The following is a 15,682-nucleotide window of genomic DNA, read 5'->3' on the forward strand; positions in this document are numbered from 1 at the left end:
CTCAGCGACTAAAAACATCCTCACAAAATTTCAATAGGTAAGATTCAATAGGTATAGCTTGCCTTTTGTGAATCCATGCCGACTGTGCTCAATCCAATCATTGATTTCTGCATGCTCTATTATTACATCCAGTATCTACCTGGTAGCGTGCTCCATAAGTCCACAATTGATGTACAAATGATGTTAGTGGCTCCAAGGTTAATCATGCCTAGAAATACCCCTGCGAATTGACTCAGAAATAATCTCCAGGTAAGTTCTGCATTTGCCCAAAGAGCTCAAATTTCTAGACAACTAATATGAAATGCTAATTCTGTCTTTCTCTCTGTAAATGCTGTTTGATCTGCTGTCTGCTTCCAATATTTTCTATCATTATTGCAGATTTCTAACATCAATATTGGGTGCCATAGTGGTGGAGGTGCTGCCTCACAGCGACAGATACCTGGGATTGATCCTGACCCAGGGTGCTGTCTGTGTTAATGGGTGATCAATGGTTGGCACGGACATGGTGGGCCAAAGGGTCTGCTTTCAAGCTGCTTCTTTCAATCAATCAATGATGCTTTACCTGGTATGAGAACAGCAGCTTTGTGAAGGATAAGCATCATTACAACCAGTTGAACTATTTATATAATGTAATTTATTATTTTATTTTGAATTTTCTTCATAAGGCTGGTCCTCTCACACATCAAATCCAGCATCCCTGACTCACTGGACCCACATCAATTTGCATACAGGGCAAATAGATCCACAGAGGACACCATCTCACTGGCTCTTCACACTGTCCTGACTCACCTGGAGAGACAGGGCACGTACTTGAGGATGCTATTCATTGACTATAGCTCTGCCTTCAACATGGTCATCCGCACCAAGCTTATCACCAAACTCCACCAGCTAGGCCTCAGCTCGTCGTTATGCGACTGGATCCTGGACTTCCTGCTGGAGCGACCGCAGGCAGTGAGAATGGGCCCGCACCTGTCCTCCACTATCACCCTGAGTACCGGCACACCACAGGGCTGTGTTCTGAGCCCCATGCTCTACTCCCTCTTCACACACGACTGTGTTCCTGCATTCGACACCAACACCAATGTCAAGTTTGCAGACGACACAACGGTGATCGGGCTGATCAACAACGGTGATGAAACAAAATACAGAGCGGAGGTGCAGAACCTGGCAGTCTGGTGCTCTGATAACAACCTGTCCCTAAATACCACCAAGACCAAGGAGCTGATCATCAACTTCCGTAGGTCACACAACGGGGAATACGCCCCGATCTCTATCAATGGGGACAGTGTGGAGAGAGTGTCCAGCTTCAAGTTTCTGGGCACTCACATGTCGGAGGACCTAACATGGTCCAATAACACTGCTGCGCTGGTCAAGAAGGCACAGCAACGACTGTTCTACCTAAGAACACTGAAGAAGTCTGGTCTACCCCAACAGCTGCTGACGACATTCTACCGCTGCACCATAGAGAGCATCCTAACACATGGTATCTCTGTGTGGTACCTCAGCTGCACGGAGGCAGAGAGAAAAGCTCTTCAGCGGGTAGTCCATAGAGCTCAGAGGACCATCAGAACACAGCTACCAGCCTTGGAGGACATCTACAACACACGATGCCTCAGAAAAGCCACCAGCATCCACAAAGAATCTTCACACCCCTGCAACAGTCTGTCGGAACTTCTACCATCGGGCAGACGATACAAGGCCTTCTACGCCCGCACCTCCAGACTCAGGAACAGCTTCATCCCCAGGGCCATAGCTGCTATGAACCGGTCCTGCTGAGCCAGATGGTCACATCGCACAGTGATCTGGCACAGATCTACTTGCACTTTATTCTGTTTTAAAACTGTTACAATTTGTTTCATTGGGTTGTTTAAATAAATACTGACTAGCTAATTAAATTATTGCATCATATGGGAGGCGCATTCCCAATCTCGTTGTACCCCTGTACAATGACAATAAAGATATATTGTATTATATTGTATTGTATTGTATTGTATTGTATTGTATTGTATTGTATTGTAATGTTTTAAATTTGATATTTTACTGATAAAAAGCATCCGAAAGTTTAAAATCTTGTGTGTGGTATTTCGGAAGTGAATTTTCATGAGAACATATCAGCTTGCAAATGTTCGGTTTACATGAAATGAAATTCTGATGCAAGGACAATGAGATTTTGAAGGTAAATAGTATTTTAAAATGGATAATCATTTCATATATGGGGCATTTTGAACAGAAGTATATGTAATATTAAAGGAAAGACAGCCATTTATTTCAATATAACTAAAAATGTGTTTGGATTCCATTTTTATTGAAAGAATGTCTTATCAGAGTGTCAATTTTAATTTTCCAGTTGGCTGAAAAAATAGTGCTTCTCAGCAGGAAAACATAGCCAATTTGAATTGGTAATATATGGTATCAAATAGGATCGACACTTTCAAAAATGATGAGAGTAGTTTAAGGAGAATAATGGTGTGCATGGAGTGCCTGATACACTGTTTCATACAGAAAGCTGTTCATTTATCAATTTTATTTAAGTGGAACCGTCTATTTATTAGATTACAATTCCCAGGCAACAGACTGAACATGCAGTCCGTTTTATTGAAGAGGACAATCCCAGACCAAGTCAAGATGTGATCCAATCAATTGTGGTCAGAAGAGTCAAAGGCTCAGAAGAAGGCTCCTGACCCAAAATGTCACCCATCCTTTTTCTCCAGAGATGCTGCCTTACTCCTGCACTTTGTGTCTATCTTTGTGGCAAAGGTTCGTTGGATCTCATTATTGTTCATCTGGATGCTGAAGGAAAAGGAATATTCTTATCATTTGAGATCTGCTATGTCTCAATATCTCCCCCACTCCAAGCCTAACTAGCTCTTTAAAAATTGGGGTGCAGGCACTTCAATGCCGTATTGGCCACATTTGACCCTGGATTCATGTATTGCAATCTTCTCCACGAGTGTAAATGGAAAAGGAGTTGTTTTGTCCATTATCCAAAACAACACCTCATCTTCCATTTGCGCACACTGCAGTTGTTGGTCTCAAACAGAGCTTTCCAACTTCATTCATTTGTTACCTAGACTCAATATTCTGCCGTTCTTTTTGGGACATGCCATGACAGCCCTGCAGTTAGCAACATGTAGCACAGATAAAGAATTGTGACCATTTCCTCATTTCCTCCATTAACTCATCTGACTTGCCCTTCCTGGCCCTCCCTTTCGCCCTGTCCATCTCTTCACACTTTCTAAGCAACTTACAACTAACTTGGTTTCACTCCCAGTTCTTCAGGGTCTGCCAGGGTCTCAAACTCCAAACATTAACTTAGTTTAACTTTCCACAGTCATTGTCTGATCTGTTGAGTGTTTCTGGTATTTTCTTTTTTTCAGGTTTCCAGCACCCCAATTAAAGTGTTTATTAAACCATTTCTCAAAATGCTTGATTAAGTTTGTAAACTGTGGAGCAAAGCTGCAGGTTTAATCTCCTGACCCATTGAAAATTTTCCCCCAGGTAAGATCTGTTAGCCAGTTGGATGCTACAGATTCCCTTCCCTCCCATTACCTTTCACTTCCATTGCACCTTCCTGTGCGGTCACAGGATGGCTGCCTTTAGACTTTACAGATACAGCATGGTAACAGGCCCTTTAGCCCACCGAGACCACGCCAACCAGCAATCACCCCATACACCAGCAGTATCCAACACACAAGGGACAATTTACAATTTTACCGAAGTCATTTAACCTACAAACCTGTACATCTTTTGACTGTGAGAGGAAACTGGAGCACCCGGCGAAAACTCAGTGGCATTTGAGGCTTTTGGATAGACTCGTGGATATGAAGGGAATGGGGGGGGGGATATGGATTACGTGCAGACAGAGGAGATTAGTTTAACTTGGTATCATGTTCAGCGTCAACATTGTGGGCTGAAGGGTCTGTTTCTGTGCTGTACTGTTCTATGTTCTTTGTTCTGATGTAAGAAGATTGACCTGAAATATTAACATTGTTTCTCTCTCCACATATGCTACCTGACTTGTTGAGGTAGTCCCGCAGCATTTTCAGTTTTCATTTCAGATTTCCAACAGAGATTTTAGCTATTGAACTTATGTTTGCGGTCCGTGAGTCACAGTTGATAAACAATCATTTCTCCAATAACTCACTGATCCTGGTCCAAATAGGTCCCAAACCAAAAGTAATTTAGATTTCTTCATGGCATCTTTGCCATGACTGGGCAGCCTGTTGGGAAACAGAATGTCCACTTTGAATCACTTAATTAGAATTACAATTAAGAATTACAATTCAGAATCACTTAATTAGTAGAAGCCTGAAGCTGATAGGTCTTACATTAGACCTATGACCTCAGAATCCGATGGCCAATGCCTACAATTTGTTTGTAATTGAATGCGGAACTTCACATAAAGAACAGCTGGATGCCAAATTTAGATTCAGAATCATATAGCATGGAGCAGGACTTTCAGCCCAACTTGCCCACGTCGACCAAGATTTCCTATTTATCCTTGTCCCACCTGCCTGCATATGGCCCATATCCCTCTAAACCTTTTCTATCCATATACATGTCTAAATGTCTTTAAAATGTTGGTATAGTTAGTAACTGCTACTCAACTGCCTCCTATGGCAGCTCGTTCCATGTACCCACCACCCTCTGTGTGAAAATGTTGCTCGTCAGTTTCCTATTTATTCTTTCCCCTTTCACCTTAAACCTATGTCCCCTGATTATCAAGGCTTTTACATAAGCACATGGAAGTGCAGGGAATAGAGGAATATAGATCACGTAAAGGCAGATGAGATCAATTCAGTTAGGCATCATATTCGGCACAAACATTGTGGGTCAAAGAGTCCATCCCTAAGCTGTACTGTTCTATGTTTAATATCCATAACCCTAATGTAAATCTTCTGTGCATTCTATCTAGCTTAACAACATCTCTCCTATAGCAGGCTGACCAAAACTGAATGCAATACCCCAAATGTGACCTCGCCAATGTCATGTACAACTGCAATGCTTACTTACAATAAACAGATGCACATGGAAACTAGCATCAAATAATTTTGTTTCTTCATGTTTGCATTGTGGATGAAGTTCTGGAATTAACCGTAGTTTGTACCTTAAATAAACCTCTCCTTCTTCTAACTATTGTGAAATAAAATGAATTCAGCTTTCTTATCTCAGAAAAGCATTCCTCAGAATATTCAACAGGCCAGACCATAAAACCATTGCAAACCTGCACGGAAAACTGATGAACCAAAACATTCATCCAAAAGGTGAATGATCAGTCCTTCTACCCATTGGAAGTGGAATGGTAATATTTAAAAAAAACCTTTGTTTCTTTGGACATAACAATGTTATCTTGAGCCTTAAGCAAGCTGGAGCAATGCAATTTTCGTGTTTTACATGGGAACTAGGTTACAATTTTAGGACTAAACTTGGCACAGCTCACTGCACACTCTGAATGATATTGGTAGTCTTTCAACTGAAAATGATCTCTCACATATGCTTAAAACTTTATTTATGCATGGCTCAGAAGAACAGGAATGCAATTTTATTTTAATGTCTCTGGTGGTGTGCTGCGTGGTTATGAATTTGAGAGAGCATGATCAGAACTTGCATATGTGAAAATAACAAGAATCAGTGTAATGGAACTTAGATAGGTTTTTAAATAGTTGGGTAATCCATTCTATAAACTCATTGTCCGGGCAGTGAGATCCATAGCTTATTCCACCATAGGCACTTTAGAACATAGAATTTTAAATGTGCAATATACTTCAAAATCAAAGATGAAATACTTGGACATATCTTTTGTACTATTTAGGATCCAAAGCTAAGTGATTGCTGCTTGGCAATGTCACATTGTCAATGTTAATTGTGACTTTTATTTCCATCGGTCTGCCTCCATAGAACTCATAAATTCTAATTGTTGCTTTATAGACTGCTTTGGAATGTAGCTGGAACTTTCCAGACGACTCAAAGTTTACCAGAAACAGCTGGCAATCGTTTTCCTTGCGATGGAGCACAAAAAGGTTTTGTTCCACTGGATAGTAATCAAATGATTGAAGTTAACATTTTGGAAGTTACAGCAGTGAGATTCTGGAAAGATAGCATCAAAATATTTTATAAATGGATTTTATTCCAATTATGTCACTAATTCTGAAAACCTCTGATGATCATCTTATTTTGGGAATTTAAAAAAAAATAGTTTTATTCATTTTCAATTTCAAAGCGACAGAAATGGATGAAGTAACAACCTTTTGATTTATTGATGTCACTCTTTCCCCTTTCACTCTTCCTTTGTCCCGCCCCCTTGACATCAGTCTGAAGAAGGGTCTCGACCCGAAATGTCACCCATTCCTTCTCTCCTGAGATGTTGCCTGACCTGCTGAGTTACTCCAGCATTTTGTGAAATAAATACCTTCGATTTGTACCAGCATCTGCAGTTATTTTCTTTCACTCTTTCCCCAGATCAGAGTATCGCACAAGTAAAGTTTCTGCATAAATATTCTATTCTTCGAAGGGTTTTTTTTTGGAAAGTATATCTCTACACATCACCCCAATGTGGTGCCCATCCTTGCATCATATCCTTCACAGATAGAATGCCTCTATTGTTTCCTGCAGTGCTCAGACCTTCATTAGCAGTACAATGTTTGATCAACTTAGTCTGCTGGGATAATTTTATGCATGCACTTCTGGCGCGGAGCCTTGATTATTCCCCAAGGTGCAAGTAATGAGGTTAGAAATGGTATGATTTCCTGACAGTTTCCTCGTGGGTGGAGCTCCATGCTGGGCGCATGAAGTAATGAAACAACCTCTCATAATATCCAAGAACATTGCCAACCAAACATTCAGCTGATTTCATTAATGAGAAACCTGTCCTCCAGACACCAAAATAAAATCATTGTTTTCAAAGTAAAGTCAGAATGAAATTCCATTCCAATTATTACCAGTGTGAGTAGTAATTATGCCATAGCCTCAAACTGCAGCCGATGGGTTGTGCTGAACGTGACTCTTTATCTAAAACTACGTCATGCAATCTTTGGGCAGAGCTATGATGAATGGGCAAACAATATATAGCTTGTTGCAAAAGGGAAGCTGTTTAAGTTTAGTAACCAATATGTTGTATCATACTGGTTTTCACATTCCCCTTCCTATTTCGCCCACCACCAGAATTCCTCTTAAACTATTAGTTCTTAAAGGGACCATTATGTATAACCCTCTTGGGAGCATGAGAAAGGTCTTTATATTTGGAACTTAATCTGGAACATTTGAGCTCACAATGCCGGAAAGTCTGATTCACATGTAATATACATATTTCCTTGCTCTTGAGGAGGCCATTCAGCCCATGAAATCAATGCAGGGTCACAGGGCAATCCCATTCTCTTCCCTATTTAATGCCATCAGTTCCTCCCAGTTTTCACCATTCACCTACATACTAGGGATAAATAATACTGACAATTTACCTGCCAAGCCACATTTGGGAAGAAACCAGACCATCTGGAGGAAGCCTGCAGAGACATAGGGATAAATGCAAACTTTGCACACAGAGCACCCACCACAGGTCATAATTGAACCCAAGTCACTGGAGTAGTGAGGCAGCACATCTACCAAGTGCACTACTGAGCAATGTAAGTAGATCCATGTGAAGTCATAGAGAGCTAGTCCTTCATGAAGGTGGATGTCCTTCAGTCAGACAAGCTCTACAACTTTCTCCCTCTGAAGTTGTTATTATAGTGTAAGAGAGATAATGTCAGCTAAATTCTGTTTCTCCAAAACATTCCATTTTTGTTGGCAGAGCAAAATTTTGAGTTGAATGCACTATAGTTGAAATACAGCTCATAAGTTTGAAGAGCGGAAATAGGCCATTCGGACCATCAAGTCTACTCCGCGATTCAATCATGGCTGATCTATCTTCCCTCTCAACTCCATTCTCCTGCTATTGTCAATCTCCACCTTAAAAAATATGCATTGGCTTCCCACAACTATCTGTGGCAATGAATTCCACAGATTGACCACCCTCTGACTAAAGAAATTAGTTCTCATCTCCTTTCTAAAGGTAATATACATATATAGAAACTTATAGATGATAAATGTTCTTTTGGAGTCTACAATAATATCTTGAGCAGAAATTGCTGAGCCTCTGCAAGAAATTAAAATGAATGACAGTTCAAAATGCTTTGAGCATCTTGTAAGAATGATCATGATAGGATATCACCTTTAAATAAAAGACACTGGCAGTGGTTTATTTTGTTGGGTTTGCATCTTCAGTTTATTTTCCAGTCTTTATTGAGATAATCCAGTTTTATTGGATAGTTCCTTCAATGAGTTAACTCTGTGCATGACCAAAAGAACCTGCAATTATTCACACTATAATTATTGTAATTGCTTCTGTTTTTGTGAAAACCTGTATTCCAGAAATAGTATATCACAAACACAATTTTGAAAAAAACAACGCACAACAATAAGTGCTACCAACAGGATGATTGCCTCTTGATTCGTCTAAGCTATTCCATAATCAACAAAGCATGTCAGGAACGTGATAGGTCTCTCCGCTTGCCTGAATGGCTGTGGCTTCAAGAAACTCAATGCCACCCAAGGTAAACCAACCAGTTTCCTTGCAGAAACAAGGAACTACAGATGCTGGTTTACACAAAGTGCTGGAGAAACACAATAGGGCAGACAGCATCTCTGCAGAACATGGAGAAGTGACGTTTTGGGTTGTGACCCTTCTTCAGACTGATTGTAGGGATGGTGGACAGGGAGAAAGAGCTGGGAGAGGAGAGAGTTAGGGCAAAGCGTGGGAAGTAATAGGTGGATAGAGGTCATCAGTCAGAATTTTGAGTCTAGAAGTTGGAACGTCATGTTGCAGTTGTATAAGACATTGGTGAGGCCACATTTAGAGTATCATGTACAGTTTTGGTCACCCTAATAAAGGGAAAAAAAAATCACACTGGAAAGGGTGCAGAGAAGATTTACAAGGATGTTGCCAGGACTCGAGGGCTTGATATATAGAAACATAGAAATATAGAAAAATAGGTGCAGGAGTAGGCCATTTGGCCCTTCGAGCCAGCACCACCATTCAACATGATCATGACTGATCATCTAAAATCAGTAAACCATTCCTGCTTTCTCCCCATATCCCTTGATTCCTTTAGCCCTAAGAGCTAAATTTAACTCTCTCTTGAAAACATCCAGTGAATTTGCCTCCACTGCCTTCTTCTTCTTCTTCTTCTTCTTCTTCTTCTTCTTCTTCTTCTTCTTCTTCTTCTTCTTCTTCTTCTTCTTCTTCTTCTTCTTCTTCTTCTTCTTCTTCTTCTTCTTCTTCTTCTTCTTCTTCTTCTTAAGTCCTTGGCTCCTCTAGGGAGTATAGGCCATTGACAAATGTCCTCCACCTCACTTGGTTATTGGCGGTTCTTTCAAGATCTCCCCAGTTGAGCCCATTCCCAGACATTTCTGCCTTCTGCGGCAGATAATTCCACAGATTCACAACTCTGGGTGAATTTTTTTTTCCTCATCTCAGTCCTACCCCTTATTCCTAAAGGGAAAGGTTGAGTAAGCTAGGAATTTATTCCTTGGAGTGCAGGAAGATGAGGGGTGATCTTACTGAGCGTACAAAATCATGAGAGGAATATATCAGGTAAATGCACAGTCTTTTGCCCAGAGTAGAGGAATCGAGAACCAAAGGACAAAAGTTTAAGGTGAAGGGGGAAAGATTTAATAGAAACCTGAGGGGTAGCATTTTTTTTTACACAAAGGGTGGTGGGTATATGGAATGAGTTGTTGGAAGAGGTAGCCAAGGCAGGTACTATCATAACATTTAAGAGATATTTGGACAGGTACATGGTCAGGATAGGTTTAGAGGATTATGGGCCAATATGGAGGTGGAAATTAGTGTATATGGGGCATGTTGGTCGGCATGGGCAAGTTGGACGGAAGGGCCTGTTTCCATGCTGTATGATTCCATGACTGATACATTTTTTAATGATTTGTGCATGCTCTCCATGTGACCAAGTGGGCTTCCTTTGACTCCTCTGGTTTTCTCTCACATCCCAAAAGACATGCTGGTTGTTAGGTTAAGTAGTATCGTGAGTGTAGGTGACTGGTCTAAGATTATTAAGGGGTTGGACACGTTAGAGGCAGGAAACATGTTCCCAATGTTGGGGGAGTCGAGAACCAGGGGCCACAGTTTAAGAATAAGGGGTAGGCCATTTAGAACGGAGATGAGGAAAAACTTTTTCAGTCAGAGAGTTGTGAATCTGTGGAATTCTCTGCCTCTGAATGCATTCAAGAGAGAGCTAGATAGAGCTCTTAAGGATAGCGGAGTCAGGGGGTATGGGGAGAAGGCAGGAACGGGGTACTGATTGAGAATGATCAGCCATGATCACATTGAATGGCGGTGCTGGCTCGAAGGGCCGAATGGCCTACTCCTGCACCTATTGTCTATTGTCTATTGGTGGGAAAATCAGTACACCCCCACCAAGCTCCCCTCCAACTCACATTCCATCCTGATTTAGGGATCTATCACTATTCCTGCCTCCTTTCCAGGTTAAGAGATAAACACTTTTTATCTAACAGTACCACTGGGGTACCTTCATCACAAGTGCTGCAGTGATATATTTCACTACCTCCTCACGGAAAATTAGATTCGGGCATTAAAGACTGATTTGCTAGCGCATCGAAATTCCTTTAGAGAATGAAAACAAGAGTATAATTGTCATGCTGACAACATATATCAGGTTGATTCATTTAACATTGTTTGGATTAGTTTCTAAAACTCAAATTACCTCAGTGACAAATATATTAACAAAAGAACCATCTAAAAATAAAGCACCAGTTAATTTAAAAATATGGAAATATGTCATGTGAACAAAATGCTTTCCTGATTGTACAAGATGCCTATATTTATTCTCCATAATTGCAGGAGTGATTTTAAATCCTTGTGGAATAGAAGACAATGACAGAGGACAATCAGCCAAGCATCAGGATGAAGAGGATTTTAAAAAGTTTTGAGACTAAATTAATTATCGCTTGGGAAAGTATGTTTTTTTTTCAAAAATGACATACAGTGTGGAATTGTTGAAGGTAAACAAGTTTGAATAAATTGATCGGGGCTGCTAATGGTTGAAGGCAATACAGTTGATGTACTATAAGTGCATTTTCAAAAGGCACAAGGTAAAGCAGCAGATAATATAGTTTTCTAAAATTGATTTAAGAGACAATAGCTGCTGAATAAAAATGCGTTCAGGCCAGAAAGCCCAACATCGTGTTACAGTCTGATAATCTGGCACACTTGGGACTTTGGTAGTGCTGGAATGACAGATACTTTGGACTATTGCATTTTACTTCAAGATATTTTTACTTTTATTTACGTGTCGTGGTTTTACATGGTTTTCCACTGAAACCAAGTTTAAAGGCAGTGAGGGAAATGGGGTCCTGATGAGTTCAAAGGGTGTGATGGGAAACAGGGCCCAGATGAAATTAAAGAATTTATAGGAAGTACAGGTAATAATCACCTGATGAGCCTGATGCCAAACCATCAGGATGTCTGAATAAAAAGGAATGGGTGACATATTGACCCAAAACATTATCCATTCCTTCTCTCCAGAGACGCTGTCTGTCCCGCTGAGTTACCCCAGCATTTTGTGTCTACCTTAGATTTAAACCAGCATCTACAGTTTTTTTCTACACATGACGTCTGAATAGTTGGACAGATGATTATTGTTTTTTTGGCTGAAAAATACATCATGGAAACCGATCCTTCATTCCACTGAGTCCACACCGACTACTGTTCACCTGATCACATCAGTTCTATGTTATTTCACTTTCTTATCCACTCCCTTCACACTAGAGGCAATTTTATAGAAGCCAATTAACCTGCAAACATGCACATCTTTGGGATGTAGGAGGAACCCAGAGAACCCGGAGGAAACCCACATGGTCACAGAAAGAACGTGCATCCGAGGTCAGTATCGAACCCGGGATTCTGGTGCTGTGAGGCAGCGGCTCCCCCCGCTGTGCCACTGTGCTGCCCATGGTGTTTTATTGCAAATGGTTGGCCTAGAAATTCTAGTTATGGATGGTTAAAAAATAGCCCATCTACAGCAATGAGCATGCCACGTGTTCAATGTGTAGCACCTAGGCTAGAGATCAGAAGGGTGAGAATAGATCCACTTGTCAACTGATGGATGGAAGAGGACAGAAATCAGGATATGTAATCGGGTAAGTGGTTAGTGGCTTGAAATTTCCATTACATAAAATGACTGGAAACAGATATTGCTGCATGTCACTCCATCGCAAGTACATTTTCAATCTTGAAACACTGACATGAATAATACGACACAATAATTTCCTTGATCTTTTTTGAATGATATAAGAATCAAAGACATCATTTTAAAGCTTTCAGATAACTCAAAACTTGGAAATGGTGTAGTAAGGAGGTTGGTAATTGACTTCAGGAGGACATAAATAGCCTGGAAAAATAACCAGGCATATGGCAGATTAAGTTTAGTGTCAAGATATGGAAGTGATGTATTTTGGTCGGAAAAGCAAGGTAACCTAAATGGAAAAACATCATTGTAGTACAAGGAAAGAGAAAACTCGCTGCTTGATGCATGTGCACCTTTGATTATGGAAAAGCAACTTGATAATATAGTTTAAAATATTCATAATATTGGACACATAATATGAACATTCACTGATATAATTTCAGAATCTTGATAAGTATCAACATTAAATCTTCCCTTCATGTAAATGGCTACAGATCTTTCCAAGATGGCAATGGTGACATCACACGCTCCACTAGTTCCAACATATTATAAAAAAGACTCAGGAAAATTTCTGCATCTCCTTAACCTAGTGAATCAGCGTCTTTGGATAAATTTCCCTTCCATTTCACCACCTATAGATAAGTCACATTCAAGAATTTTCAACAAGAATCTTGCTGGACCATCATGCCACTGCAGTGCTGAACACCATTACAATGACAGAGTTACCTTCTTTAGGATGGTGGACTAAACTATGGTTCCTTTGGCTGGATAATAAAAACATGCAAAATGAAGCAGAAAAGCAAGTGCCAAAAGGGTCCATAGGGTCTTTTACCCAGGTTAGGGGAATCAAGAAACAGATGACATATGTTTAAGATAAGAAGGGAAAGTACCAACCTAGGGAGCACTTTTTCACCTGTAATATTACCCATTCACCTGATGGGTAATATGGAATAAGCTGCCAAAGGTGGTAATTGAGGCTGGCACTATAACAGCATTTAAAGGTCACTTGGACAGGATGGGCAAAGTGTTAGAGGGATATGGGTCAAACACATGCAAATGGGACTAGCTTAGATGGGGAATCATGGTCGGCATGGATGAGTTGGGCCGATGGGCATGTTGCTGTGCTGTGTGTCTCTATGAAAGCACTGAATGTGGAACTTCCTTTTTGTAACTCTATTTATCTAGAATTTAAAGCAACGATGCAATAAAGTGAACCTTTATTTTCCCCAAATAACTGTTATAAAGCACATAAACAGTTACATTTGATAGATCAGCCATGATTGAATAGTGGAGCAGACTTGATGGCCAAATGGCCCAATTTTGCTCCTGTGACTTATGATGTCAAGCTACATCTTGCACTTATGGTGTGCGTTTTACAGTATCATGGGGAAACTCACTTTCTGTTACCTTTAGTACGGGAGTGACATTTGAGCAAATGTAACAAAGTAGTGGTCGAAATGATTCAGGAAATTTCCATTTCGTGAATTCTCAACATAGATTAATGACATAAAAATAAACTTTGCAGAATTCAGCCAGACGCTGACATGATAAATCATTTCAGTTTAGTTTTAGTTTAGAGATACAGTGCGGAAACAGGCTCGTTGGCCTGTTAAGTCCACACCGACCAGCAATCCCCACATATTAACACTACCCTAGACACACTAGGGACAATTTACACTTATACCAAGCCAATTAACCTGTACGTCTTTGGAGTGTGGGAGGAAACCAAAGATCACGGAGAAAACCCACGCAGTCACGGGGAGAATGTACAAACTGCGTACAGACAGCACCCGTAGTTGGGATCGAACCCGGGTCTCTGGCACTGCAAGCACTGTAAGGCAGCAACTCTACCGCTGTGCCACCGTGCCACCCTAATTAAGGTCTGATACTTTCAGAAATTTACCTTAAATTGTGTATGTTTTCTTTGGATCAGTATAGCTGCAGTAATCTTTCCTTTACTTCTGAAAATTTACAAATTGCATATTGTGAAGAAAAAAAAGTTTTTATAATGTAAACTATTTTTAATAACTATGTTTTTATTTTTAAGTTTTATTGGTCACTTTTATTTTTTGTTTTATAGATTTTATGCAGCAGAATTCCTCCTTTTACAATTATTTTTCTTTCCATGGCTCTATTTTGTTCAATAACTTTAGTTAACATTCAGTTCCCATGAAAATATATTTTCTTGATAATATTCTCTTCAAGTAAATGCTTTTCTTACTTTTTCACTTTTCTTTTCAAAACATTTCCCTGACCTCAGCTTTAGGTCCCATTACATGTACATTTCTCATAATTTATTTTCCTTTTCATAGCAAATGTGGGATTTTTGACGCTGTTTATTTTCATTTCCTAATTTGTTGAAATATATTGGTCATTTTTCTTCTCGGCTACATAAATATACTTGTTCTTGCTAAAACATCATCTTCAAATGTTTTCTTCTAGTTTGCCAACATATCATTCCAGAAGAAAATAGTGTCTTAGGCCCTATAAATAGTTAGTATGCAATAACAGTAAGTAGTTTGTTCACAGGCCTGCCATGAGGATATTCAGCCAAGCTGCTGTGCGGTTTTTAACAACTTTTGTACTAGGAAAGCCTATGCAAAGCACACAAACAAATTGGATGCCTGGAATCAGCTGGGTCACACAAGGGAATGTTGGGTACTGGTGGCTATTTAGTTGCGAGGGATCCAGAGATAGGGAAGGTTTGAGGATTGCAATGTTAGAGTAAGGACCAGGATAGGATGAAGAGTTTGATCAGAATCCCAATAGGTATGAAAAGCCACTGCAGGTCTCTGTTGGCAGGGATGAGTGATTAGAGGATCAGCATTAGGAAGAGGGCACATTGATGGTATTGCTCGCAAATTGAAGTTGATGATGCAGTTGCAGTGAACAGGGTGGAAAAATGGGCAGGATTTTTAAAAACAAATGTGACCCAACTGAGCTGGGTTCCCAGCTTTAGACTCCATGGCAGGTACAGCACTGGATTCAGCATTCTCCAAGGCATTATCCATGAAAACTCAAAGGAGCATCATTGACTTTGTGTAAATTGCACAATATCCCAGATTTTGTCGATACATCACAATCATAGTGAATCACTTGGCATTTGGCACACAAGGAATGGAGCTACATGCAATCCAATATCCAGGAAAATGTTCTTCTGTTTCTAGTATTTAAATTTTCTGTTCTTTCAGCAGACACATTTCAGACACTGAATTTACAAGCAACAATTTCGACTTTATATTAGATGTCCTGATGAAGCAATAGCCAGGTTTTTTTAAATTTATCTATTTTTGAAATTTAGGGACATGACAAGAGGGACCTGTTGCAATTTTTAAACAAAAACGATGACTGACCAATTGAAGCAGTTCTGATGAAGAGTCGTTGACCTGAAACATTAACTCTGTTTCTCTCTCCACTGAAGCTGC

General features: G+C 40.1%; 1 protein-coding gene across 2 annotated transcripts in view; it reads right to left on the reverse strand.

Annotated features, from left to right (window-relative positions):
- prr16 (proline rich 16) overlaps window positions 1-15,682 on the reverse strand; it is a 187,523-nt gene that overhangs the window by 64,236 nt on the left and 107,605 nt on the right. Inside the window, exon 3 of one of the 2 annotated variants that reach the window (XM_078397017.1) lies at window positions 4,145-4,220. The exons of the other annotated variant lie outside the window; for it this stretch is intronic. The gene's annotated coding sequence lies outside the window, so the exon portion shown is untranslated. The remainder of the gene's footprint in view (window positions 1-4,144; window positions 4,221-15,682) is intronic. 2 annotated transcript variants of the gene reach the window in all.

Source organism: Rhinoraja longicauda, chromosome 3 (assembly GCF_053455715.1).
Source record: "Rhinoraja longicauda isolate Sanriku21f chromosome 3, sRhiLon1.1, whole genome shotgun sequence".
Taxonomy (NCBI): Eukaryota; Metazoa; Chordata; class Chondrichthyes; order Rajiformes; family Arhynchobatidae; genus Rhinoraja; species Rhinoraja longicauda.